Source organism: Delphinapterus leucas, chromosome 9 (assembly GCF_059928025.1).
Source record: "Delphinapterus leucas isolate spDelLeu-1000000601 "Yukka" chromosome 9, BTC_Dleu_Yukka2, whole genome shotgun sequence".
NCBI lineage: Eukaryota > Metazoa > Chordata > Mammalia > Artiodactyla > Monodontidae > Delphinapterus > Delphinapterus leucas.
Window position 1 is genome coordinate 50,691,603 of NC_143137.1, and position 12,527 is coordinate 50,704,129.

Below are 12,527 nucleotides of genomic sequence, written 5' to 3' on the forward strand. Positions count from 1 at the left end.
TTTTTCCAGCGCATATTTCTTTGGAACTGAAAACTAATTTCCTTTAATGTCTTGCCATGCCTTTCCCTCTCACCTTTGATCACCATTTACCCTTTCTTCTGACTCCTTAAGTTTCCTCATAAAGAATGTGTGGTATTTTCCTACCTTTATCATTAACTTTGCCTCACCTTGCCTTATGGGAACCCAAAGGGTGAGGACTAACTTGGAATTTGCTTAGTTTCCATACATTGCTAGATGTGTGAAGCTTAACAAGAGTAAAGGAGTATTGTATATGCATAAGGCAAAATAACGAGTGAAACCCAATGATTTGCTGTTTGATTCACTCCATACAATTTAAAGCTTAGTGAGCAAAACATAAATGACCAAAGGGGATTATTTATGCTTCCTGAATCATAAAGGTTTTTTAAAAACAGGTGCAATTTGGAATTAAGCTCCGATGACTGTGAAAGGGAGTTCATTAAGCTTCACTGATTTGGCAGAGCGGATCTGATGTACCAGGCAGAGGAGGGAGCCTTACATTAAATAAAATATCCTTTCTTGATGAGTTCTTCTTCCTTTTTTTGTTTGTTTGTTAATGTGTGGTGTTTTGAGAGAGTTATTCCTTTGGCATTAAATAGGATATATACAAAACCTCTTTGAAAACTTTGGGACATTATGCAAAAATAATGCTTAACTATTATGAAAGGAATATGTTGCTTTCTACAGAACTCATTTATGTTCATTTTTGTTTAGAACAAGAATATAAGTCTCACTGGGCCTGACTTAACCACTTTATCGATAGGAAAACATTGAGGTCAGGATAGGTGGTCTTTATAGCATTATGCAACTATTTAGTGACAAAGTTGGTGATAAAATTCAAGACTCCAGAAACGGACCCAGTGATCTTTTATTATATCATATTGCTTGTGTTCTATAGAAAGAGGAAAAGGTTGAAAGTTGAAGGTTGAAAAGGTTGAAAGTTGAAGGACATAAATTTCATAGTCTTGTAAATGAAACCACAGCGAGGTAGACCTGCACACCCACCAACATGGCTGAAACTTATTATATGTTGGCTTGGATATGGGGCAGCTGGAGCTGTCAGCATGGCTGGTGGGATGGCTGGGGGGAGTGTAAAAAGGCACAGCCACATGGAGAGCAATTTGGCAGTTTCTAACATTAAACACACTTCCCTTCAGCCTAACAGTTCTGCTCCTATGCATTTACCCAAGAAAGACCTCTATACAGCTGTTCATAGCAGCTTTGTTAGAACCACTAAAAGCTGGAAACAGCCCATATGTTCATCAACTGGTAAAGAGACAAATTGTGGTATATTTATTTATTCCATGGAATACTAATCAGGGGAAAAGAAGGGACCACTGTTATAAGCAACATTGTGGCTGAAACTCAGAAACATTGTTGAGAGAAAGAAGCAGAAACAAAAAGAGCATATTCTGCATGATTCCATTTATATGAAGTCCTGAAACAGACAAGATTAATCCTAGTGATAGAAATCAGAGATGGGAGTGTGGGAGTTGACTGCAAAAGGGCATGAGGATACTTTCTGGGTGGGGGAAGTATTCTATATGTTGCTTGAAGTGGTGGTCATATAGGCATATACATTTGTCCAAGCTCATCAAAGTGTACATTATAAGGGAGCATTTTATTGTATGTAAATTATACCTCAATAAAGTGATTTTTTAAAGGGACAGGACAATGAGAAGTTAAGGTGCTGAACAGCAAAGCACAGATGGTATAAAGCATAAAATATTTTTACCATGCCATTGAATTTTCTCTGGTCCCATTTTCTCTCTCAGAATTGTGGTCCTTCTGTTACTGTCCCCTTGCCACTTGTCTGAGAACACATATAACTACAAGCCAGCATACCATTGTGGAAAAAACTGAACAACTTGCCCATGCACATTTCCACGAGCGAGTTTCTTCTGTGCTTGAGGATACTTTGCCAACTTAAGCAGTAATCATGGGAATCATTTAGAGCTTCCATTATTAATTCTTCCTTAGTTACCAGAATTTCACCAGCATAACTATATATGCAAATAAAATAATACCCAGAGAAATGCCAAGTGTTTTTCTGTTCTCTAGGAGGAAGTTTAGAGGATTTGTAGACTGAGTAGGTTGAATTTATAGCCATATTCTCTGCTAGAAAAATCTAAAAATAAAAACGTTGGCGTTCCAGTTGGTGTTCTGAGTCATATTTTAAATCCTGTAAGCCTGTAGCTTTGCAAAATGCTATTCAGAAATCTCTAAACTGCATATACAGTATATCTTCGTCTTGCCAACTGCCCTGCCAGCTTCTTTCAGAGATTTCTTTCATCAATATCTAAGGCTGGAATTGAAGTCATGTGGTTCCCCTTGAAATAAGTCCTGGACGTAAGATGAGAGCAGCATTGCTTCTAACTGAATCAAAGATTCCCAAGAGCTTTCTCTTTAGTGTACTTGAGGATTATTAAGTAACTCTTAGAACCCAAGGCACACAATGGAGAATCTAATTGAGTAAAAATTAGTGATTATATTCACTCAGGTTTTCTTTTGCTCAACTAAAACAAGATAATGTCATCAGTATTCCTTGTTATAGTTTTGGCTACATTGCCTTCACATGGTGCATTTATTAGTTCACTGGAAATTTATTAAGTACCTACCGTATGACAAGTATTTTGTGAGGCTACAGGGTATGAAGATGAAAAAGAACAGTGTCTTCCCTCCAGGAGCTTACAATTCAGTAAGGAGACAGACATGCAAACAGAATTTTTCTTTGTATTAAATACAGTTGCTAGAATAAAGTATGTGCAAGGGCAGCCTGGTGTGTGCCAGCCTGGGAATGTTAAGTCCATTTGATCTAATGTGTCATTTAAAGCCAGTGTTTCTTTATTGATTTTCTGTCTAGAAGATTTATCCATTAATGTAGTGGGGTATTAAAGTCTCCTACTGTTATTGTGTTACTGTTTCTTTTTACCTTTAGGTCTGTTAATACTTGCTTTATATATTTAGGTGTCCCTATGCTGGGTGCATAAACATTTACAAATATATCCTCTTGTTGGATTGACCCCTTTATCACTGCGTAATGATTTTCTTTGTCTCTTATTACAGCCTTTGTCTTAAAGTCTGTTTTGTCTGATATAAGTATTGCTACCCCAGCTTTCTTTTGGTTTCTGTTTGCGTGGAGTATCTTTTTCCATCCCTTCACTTTCAGTCTGTGTGTGTCCTTGCATACGAAGTGAGTGTCTTGTAGACAGAGTAATGATGGGTCGTTTTTTTTTTTTAATTCATTGTGCCATGCCACTCTGTGTCTTTTGATTGGATAATTTATTCCATTTGCATTCAAAATAGTTATTGATAGGTATGTACTTATTGCCAGTTTGTTAATTCTTTTCTGGCTGTTCTGTAATTCCTTTGTTCCTTTTTTCTTCTCTTGCTCTCTTACTTTGTGATTTGATGATTTTCTGTAGTAGTGTGCTGATACTCCTTTGTCTTTTTCTTTTGTGTGTCTGGGAATGTTAGGGAGGAGTGGATAGAAAGCGTCATTGGAGCTGCAACCTCAAGAGGGACTACTCTGCCATGTGTACATTGGGGGCAGGGCGGCTGCTGCAAAGGCTCAAGGGCGGTTTGTGGGGAACTGCAAGTGGATTAGTGTTGCTGGAAGGTGATATGTGAGGTGGATAGTTACGGGAATCAAGGCTCGTGTGTAGCACAGAAGACCAGAGACTTCCTTTTGTAAGTCTGTAGCTCTCAATCCTGTGCATTTTAGTCATCTGGAAGGATTTTTTTAAAATGTTCTTACCCAGGACTGTTGAATTGCCATCTTCAGGAAGAGGATGTGAGTGTGCATTTTTCTTTAAAATATCCATGCATGGGACTTCCCTGGTGGTCCAGTGGTTAGGATTCCAGGCTTTCACTGCTGTGGCCTGGGTTCAATCCCTGTTCAGGGAACTGAGATCCCACAAGCTGTGCGTGGTGGCACAGCCTAAAATGAAATGAGATGAAATGAAATAAATCTATGGATGATTCTGATTTGCAGCCAGACATCTATTATTTGTAGGTAATAAGTGAACACTGAAAAAATTTGAACAGGGGCATGACATGACCTGACTTGTTCAAACTGCAGGCTAGAGAGCTTTTTATGAACTGTTGTCCACTGCTTGTGTAGTTGAAAATAGGTCACTCTCATTTTCCTCAATTCAGATTACACTTAGGCGGTAATTGTTCTAGATGTAAAGAAATAATAGGTTCTAGTTACCTCTGCATACCAATCCCTGTTATAGGAGCATATCTAGTAATTGTGTCTTCCTCTTCATCACACAAGTGCAAAACTGAGGGCTGATAAGGTTTCCCTCCAGAGCTATTTAAGGATCACTTTGATGAAACAGAATAAGCTTTTTATCTTTCTAACTCCAGCTCTGCCATCCTGTCTTAAAAGTGATCCACGGAAACCAAAACAGTTATTCTACTCAACCTTTCCATGTCACAAAGATGGGTACAGTAATGGCTGTGAAGTTGGACTTGTCCACCCAGCCAGCTCTCTGAACTCTAACCACAGTAAAGTGTGAAGGAGGAAGCCTGACTTAAACACACCGTTAGGAGAAACCCACCTCTCTTCCCGCTTTTCTCCTCCTGGATGTAACCCAGTGATACTGTTTGCTACAAACAGTGATAGAGAAAGGCAGTGATACGTTCCCATCTGAATGGGGACCCTGAATGCATTTGTAGCTCTGAGAAGGTGGAGATCGCTCTTGCAGGGAGGGATTTCTACCTCAGGAGTTTAACTTGGAAGGAAAGCCATCCTTGTAGAACTCATTTAAGACATTCAGTACCTCTCCCTTCAAGCAGGCCTGCCTACTGGCCATTTGGAAGGAAGAAAGTTTTTGTTGTGAATTGAGAGGCCCGGCCAGGAGAGATGTGGAAATCATCTTGGGTCTTATTGAGGCTGGAATTGGACTGTTTCTTCTGTTCTTGAAAAGGTGTCTGGCCACATATTACTGTAGGTGGGCATCCTTTCTAGTGTTCCAAGGTCCAGATGGCAATTAACAAAGTCAGGTAAATATACCGACCTCACCTTCTCCACATGCTTCTGGGGTTTATGTTAAAAGGGGAAACCGAGGGGAATTTGTTATGGTAGCCATAGGTCAGTGAAAGGCCTACCAGGATAATTTCTGATTCAGCTGTTGGTTCCTGTGTTCGTATATATGGAATTTAAAACACCACACTCTATATTCATGCCACTTAGTAATCTTTAATAACATTTATTTATTTATTTATTATTATTTTTTTGCGGTACGTGGGCCTCTCACTGTTGTGGCCTCTCCCGTTGCAGAGCACAGGCTCCGGATGCGCAGGCTCAGCGGCCATGGCGCACGAGCCCAGCCGCTCCACGGCATGTGGGAACTTCCCGGACCGGGGCACGAACCCGTGTCCCCTGCATCGGCAGGCGGACTCTCAACCACTGCGCCACCAGGGAAGCCCTAACATTTTTTGAACATTCATTATATGTATGGGTTCACTGTGCTCTTATGTTATAAATATCCGAAGACATATATAAAAGTGATACATTTTTATGCCCCCTCCCTTGTCCCTTTGCATATACATACATATGCACATAAAAAAGAAGTGAGAAAGAGAATCTATATAGCTGATTTGTATCATCCCTAAAGAAAGGAAACAACCAACCAGCCTGCGACAGGACAAATCTGATTCCTAAGCAGAACCTTGAGCAGCACAGCCATAGATCTAAATATCCTGGGAGAAAAGGGATCTTTTTGGACATGGAACAGTCTTCTGACCACCATCAGGTTGGTGAATGCTCAGATAGGCCTCGGGGCGCTGATTAAGCTGGAGATCATTGACATTGTCAAAACGTTTAAAAATGGAATTGGCTGCCTCAGAAAGTCATAAGTTGCCCAGCAGAGTATCCACACCAGTTAAACCCAGCCTGACACAAGGTAGGCAGACACTGAGGAAATGTTAGGAAATTAATGTCAGAGTGACAACATTAGCAAGGAGCTTAACTGGGTGACCTTGGTTCTTCAAGTTGGCAGTTCTGTGTAGGAATCCATAATGGATACTACAGTAATAAGAAAGTTACGACTCGAGAAAAACAAGTACAAAAGTGTAAGGGGTAGACTCTTTCTACTCCCCCTACCATTTGATTTTAAGTGATTAAATGTATCATCTTGAATATATTCTCATTATAAAAATGTTGAAACTACAGAAAATTAATAAGTGAAAGAGAGGGAAAAACCCCCTTTGATTTGCCATCCAAATGTAGCCCCTATTATCTCTTTGAGCATTTCCTGTGATTTTTATTTTCAATATGCACTTTTATATTTAGTATTTTTCTTTAAACACGAATAATTTACATGTTATATTCTTCACAAATATCTTTAGAAGCAATATTATTTATTGTATAAAATAATATATTCTAGTCCTAATTTGCTCAGCTTATCCTCTAATGTTGGGCATTAAGGTTGTATCCACTTCTCGCCTGTTATGAATCTTGAGTAAGATTCATAATAGGGTAAGACTATTTTATAGCATTTTGATAACAGTCATTAAATAGGTTTCCCAAACATTTTTATTTATTTATGCCGCTATCAGCAATATGTGTCAAAATCTGCCAATCCCTCCTCTCGTTGGGTTTTGATACTCAAAATTACTTTCTTATTTCATATGTGAAAAATAGTATTTCAAACTGGATCAGGAAAGGGGGGATTTTATTGGACTGATGCAGGGGTAGCTCACAGAACCCTTGGGCAGGAAGCTAGAGGCACAGCTGGAACTTGGCAGGGCCTCAGACACGGCAGAGATCCATCCGGTCCTCCATTGTCCCCACCAGACCGCCCACCCCCGCTGGCCTCCCCATCTGATTTGTCTCTCTGTGCATCTGTTACTTGGCTTCTGGCTCTGTCTCACTGCATGTGTGTGTTGTCTATCTGTCTTCCTGTGTGTCTCGCTCTGCCTTTCTCTGTGTCTCTGGTCTGCCTGTCTCTCTCATCTGTCAGTCCCTCTCTCTGTCTACAGGCCCTGCCATTCTGCTTTCCCTGTTTTTTCCCTCTCATCTCTGCTTTCCCAGCACCTGGTGAAAAATAGCACCTCCCCCCAGCCCCCCGACCCCTGTGCCTGGCGGTCCCACTTGTCTTTAAGTTCAGTGGCTGTCAGAGGCTGCCTTGGTCCCTGTGTCTACTTATGAATTCTGGACAAAGAGAATCTGGTTGGCTCAGCTTGGTCAGTGCAGTGGCTGCCCTTGGTTTGGGTCATCCCAGTGGCCAGGGAGGGGCAGGGCACGGGGCGAGGCTGGTTCTCAGAGAGAAGGGTGCTGAGGAGAGGAGCCCTGTTGTGAGTGCCTGTACTAAGACTGTAGTCCTGACCCCCCAGACATGATGAGCTGCCTTCTACAAGTGTGCCCTGTGTTCTTTTGTGGGCCTATTAAAGAAAGAAGTGAGATTAGTGAAGACCCTCTCTTGATAGATAATCTATCACGATTGACAGAAACTATCTTCTAGGAATGTATTTGCTGTCCCTAAGGTGAGGAATTGGCTTAATTGGTCCCTGTCTGATACTGTGTGTGTGAAGGGGGTGTGGAGCAATACTGCAGAGTACCCTGATGGTCACACTTATATGTTTGCTTTTTCTTCTGGTTCTAAAACTGTCACTCAACCCTTCCTTCCCCACCCCACTCCCTTTTCTGTACTGACCCTAAGGTAATAAGCAAACTTTGAATTCAGAATTAGCCCTGTGGTTTTCTGTAAGGAGGATGATCCATCACTTTCACCCAAGAAACTCTGGGTCAGTGAGAGTGTGGCTGGTTGTTAGAGGAGGAACAGAGATCCTTGACCTGAAATTCTGAAGCAGGACTGGAGCATGAAGCACAAATAGCAGGGTTGACAGCAAGGCTGTGAATCAGAACCAGGGGGTCAGGCTAGAATGAGGTCAGACTGAGGATGGGGCTTGAGCCAGTAGCTCAGTGTAAGTCTGAGGAGGGCCGGAGGAGGGACAATGAGATGGCGGGAGAGGGGCTAGGGAGGGCGTCCCAAGTTATTACATGCTCCCAGTTCTCATTTGAGGTTTACTGTAATGATGACTCACATAATGCATTCCGTTTCTTCGATTGTTTAATGGGTGATATGTATTTGTGAAACCACATTCTGAAGGCACCAAGGTATCCACTGAAAATTTAATTTCCTTCCTACTCTGGTCACTCAGCCACACAATTCCCTGGGTGAGAATGATTCCCTGGTTAAGGAAATTGAGGCACAAAGAGGCAAATTGCTCAAGGTCACTATCACAGTGTATGTAAGTTATTCTAAGGTATTTTTAAAAATAAATTACATCCACAATACTAATGAAGTTAAAGGTACAGAGATCCCACACGTCTTTGAGGTGCCCACTATGTACAGCCTCTGTGCTGGGTGTAGGACACAAGGGTGATGAAAAACAGAATTTGTATTGACCACAAGAGACACTGAGAAGTTGCTGAAAGTCACTACTTTTCATGTATCTTCCCTATGAAATACATTTTTTAAAAAATCCAGTAATTTGACTTTCTGTATGCATGCTGTATTTCAACTAAAAATATTTTTAAAAATTCTGTAATGAGAAGTCTTGTTTGCTTTCACTTCTGGATAAGCAGACACTTACTGAAATTAAAACTTTGGGAGAGCAGCAAAAAGCCACAGGCCCTCGCAGTCACAGAGAGATCCCCTGTGAAGGATTCATATGTCTGAATGGGAGTGGGGTGGGTTTCCCATGTGGCCCAGGGCCTGTTTGTTCACCAGTTTAGGATATCTGGGGAAGGACAAGAGCAGAGAGTGTGCACCCTATTTCCCCATGCTGCAGCCGGGGCACTGCCACTGTTGAGCTACGTTAGGAGTTGAACTTGGAAGACATTTTCCCCCTCTAGGAAGTGCCATCAACTTTCTGCTTCACATGCATTGCATTGGTCTCCCTGGTCTCACCTGGGTATGTGACCACAAGCTAACAGATTTCTATGAGAAAATGTGTTTCAAGTTTCAAACAGCTGATTTATAACTACCTTTTGGGAATATAACCTCTCAAAATTTGGAATTATCTGTGATTGCTCCATCTATCTTGCTCTTTTGACTGCAGACAATGAATTGCAGGCTTTAAATTAGCTTGGGTGGTTCTTTTGACTTGTGATGGGTTGGTCTGTGTGAGTATGTGTGTACACGTGCATGTCTATCTTAACCTACATGGTGGTACTTCTGAGAATTAGAGATGTAGTAACTCTTTTTTTTTTTTTTTAAATGTGGGCCTGAGTCATTGCTAAATGTAAAGCAAGCATACAGATCAAAGATCAACCAACCGTTTTGGAGCTTCAAGGTCAGTTTAACGTCACATCCAGATTTGAGCTTGAAGGTCATCATTTTAACATCATGTCCAGATTTGGCTTTTAGTCATTCTGTAAGGGTTTTAATTAGACCCCTGATTGCTTGTAAATAGGCCCTCAGTGACCTAAGCCAGTACTGCCTACCATGATAGAAGAAAGCCTTTGAGGTCTTGGAGGACCCATGTTTCATTTGTGGATATGATTGTCAACAGCCTCTCAGAAGAGGAGTCTCCACAATCTATTTGTGAGTTCTAGGATGACTAATGTGGCAGCCAGGATTGACAAGTCTTGACATAATTCATATTGGTGTTTCCATGTGTTGGAGTTGACTTTGACCTTTGACTTGCTATTTCATTCTTTCCTTTCCATGAGGTCACTAGAGCATATGGATTCTGAAGACTTTACAGAGCCCAATCTGAAGTTATAGGCTCCCATGTTGATATAATTTTGTTTGTTTTCAGTTGAGTATGCTATTTTAGTCATGGTGGAGTTCTCAGAACTTTCCTATTGAAGTTTATTTATCTTTCAGTGCACAGAATAGTTCTTTATTTTTTGAATCTTAGGACTAGATCCCGGTGTTACATATCTGATTCAGCAAAAGTAGATTCACCTCAATGCCAGTGGTTTTTGTGGGAGAAAATAGATAACTAATATCAGATTCTATTTGATTCAAAGATTATTTTTAGGAGGGTAAGGTATTTTTTATTGATATATTATTCACATACCACAAAATTCACCCTTTTAGAGTATATAAGTTTATTATACTAAGTGAAGTAAGCCAGGCAAAGACAAATATCATATGATATCACTTATATGTAGAATCCAGAGTATATAAGTCAGTGATATATTTTTTAGTACATTCACAAAATTGTGCAACTGGAATTAGTTCCAGAACATTTCCATCATCCCCAAAACAAATCCCAAGCCCAGGCAAACACTTATCTACTTCCTGTCTTTATAGATTTGCTTATTCTGGGCATTTCATGTAAATGGAGTCATATAATATGTGGACTTTTTTGTCTGGCTTCCTTCACTTAGCATAATATTTTCTTTTTCTTTTTTTTGGTCATACTGCATAGCATGTAGGATCTTAGTTCCCCAACCAGGGATCAAACATGAGCCCCCTGCATTGGAAGCTCAGAGTCTTAACCACTGGACCACCAGGGAAGTCCCTAGCATGATGTTTTCAAGGTTCACCCACATTGTAGCTTGACTCAATGTTTCATTCCCTTTTGTAGCTGAATAATATTTCATTGTATGGTATCTTAGTCCAAGCTGCTATAAGAAATTACCATAGATTGGGTGACTTAAACAACAAACATTTATTTCTTACAGTTCTAGAGGCTGGGAGGTCCAAGGACCAGGTGCCTGCAGATCTGCTGTCTGGTGAGCACCCCTTTCCTGGTTTGTAGGTGGCTATCTTTTTGTTGTATCCTCATGTGGCTGAGAGCAGAGACAGGAAGCAAGCCTAAGGCCACTAATCCCCATGAGGGCTCCACCCTCATGACTTAATTACCTCCCAGTGGCCCCATCTCCAAATACCATCACATTGGGGATTAGGCTTCAATATATGAATTCTGGGACTACACAATCAATCAGTCCATACCATATAGATATTTTATTTTTGTTTATCCATTTATCGGTTGATAGATATTGGGGGTTTTCTACCTTTTAACTATTATGAATTCTGCTGCTATGAATATTCTTGTGCAAGTTTTTGTGTGGACATACATCTTCAAGTTTCTTGGTTATATACCTAGGAGTGGTATTGCTGCCTCATATGGGAACTACGATTAATATTTTGAGGAACTGACAGACTGTTTTTCAAAGTATACATAGCTACCAAAGAGCATGAAAGTTTCAATTTCTCAACATCCTTGCTAACCACTGTTATTGTCTGCCTTTTTGTTTGCTTCTCTCTCTATCTTTTTTTTTTTAATTTATTTTTTTATTGGCGTATAACTGCTTTACAATGGTGTGTTAGTTTCTCCTTTATAACAAAGTGAATCAGTTATACATATACATATGTTCCCATATCTCTTCCCTCTTGAGTCTCCCTCCCTCCCACCCTCCCTATCCCACCCCTCCAGGCGGTTCTCTTTTTTTTTTTTTTGTAATTTTGGTTTGCATTTCTTTCATGGTTAATGATGTTAAGCATGTTTTTTCATCTGCTTATTGACCACCTGTGTGTCTTCCTTGGAGAAATGTCTATTCAAGCTCTTTGCCCGCTTAAAAAATTGGGTTATTTTTTCATTGTTGGGTTGTAAGAATTATTTCTATACTCTAAATAATAGACCCATATCAACTATATGATTTGCAAGTATTTTCTCCTGTTCTTGGCTTGTCTTTTCTTTCTCTTAATTTTATCCTTTGAAGCATAAAGTTTTTAATTGTAATAAAGTCCAACTTACTATTTTTTTTTTCTTTGTTGCTTTTGCTTTAGGTGTCATATCTGAGACTCTGACCTAATCCAAGATCAGGAAAATTTACCCCTGTGTTTTCTTTTAAAGGTTTTATAGTCTTAGCTTTTACATTTAGGACTTTGGTCAATTTTGGGTGAATTTTTGTATGTAGTATGAAGTAGGGTCCAACTTCATCCTTTTGCATATGAATATCTCCTTTTCCCAGCACCATTTGTTGAAAAGACTCTTCTTTCCCCCACTAAATCGTCTTGGTACCTTTGTCAAAATGAATTGACCATAAGAGTGAGAGTTTAATTTCTGCATTCTTACTTCCCTCCTTTTAGCTATATGTTTATCTTTCTGCCAGTAAACACTGTCTTGATTCCTGTAGCTTTGTAGTTAGTTTTAAAATTGGGAGGTGTGAGTTCAACAAATTTGTGAAGATAATTTTTTTTTTTTTTTTTTTGCGGTACGCGGGCCTCTCACTGTTGTGGCCTCTCCCGTTGCGGAGCACAGGCTCCAGATGTGCAGGCTCAGTGGCCATGGCTCATGGGCCCAGCTGCTCCACGGCATGTGGGATCCTCCCGGACCGGGGCACGAACCCGTGTCCTCCGCATCGGCAGGCGGACTCCCAACCACTGCGCCACCAGGGAAGCCCCATGAAGATAATTTTTTGATGTGATGTTGATATTTACTCTTCTACCTCACGTACTTTGAGATATCTTTTCTCTGCCATCATGAGGTCACATTAGAAATGTAACTTTGAAGTAGCCATGAATTCAGTTTCAGGT

At 40.4% G+C, this 12,527-nt stretch overlaps 1 protein-coding gene across 6 annotated transcripts in view; it reads left to right on the forward strand.

Moving 5' to 3' along the window:
• The window catches only part of OSBPL3 (oxysterol binding protein like 3), a 205,294-nt gene that overhangs the window by 68,947 nt on the left and 123,820 nt on the right, over positions 1-12,527 (forward strand). Inside the window, exon 2 of one of the 6 annotated variants that reach the window (XM_022584900.3) lies at positions 10,670-10,720. The exons of the other annotated variants lie outside the window; for them this stretch is intronic. The gene's annotated coding sequence lies outside the window, so the exon portion shown is untranslated. The remainder of the gene's footprint in view (positions 1-10,669; positions 10,721-12,527) is intronic. 6 annotated transcript variants of the gene reach the window in all.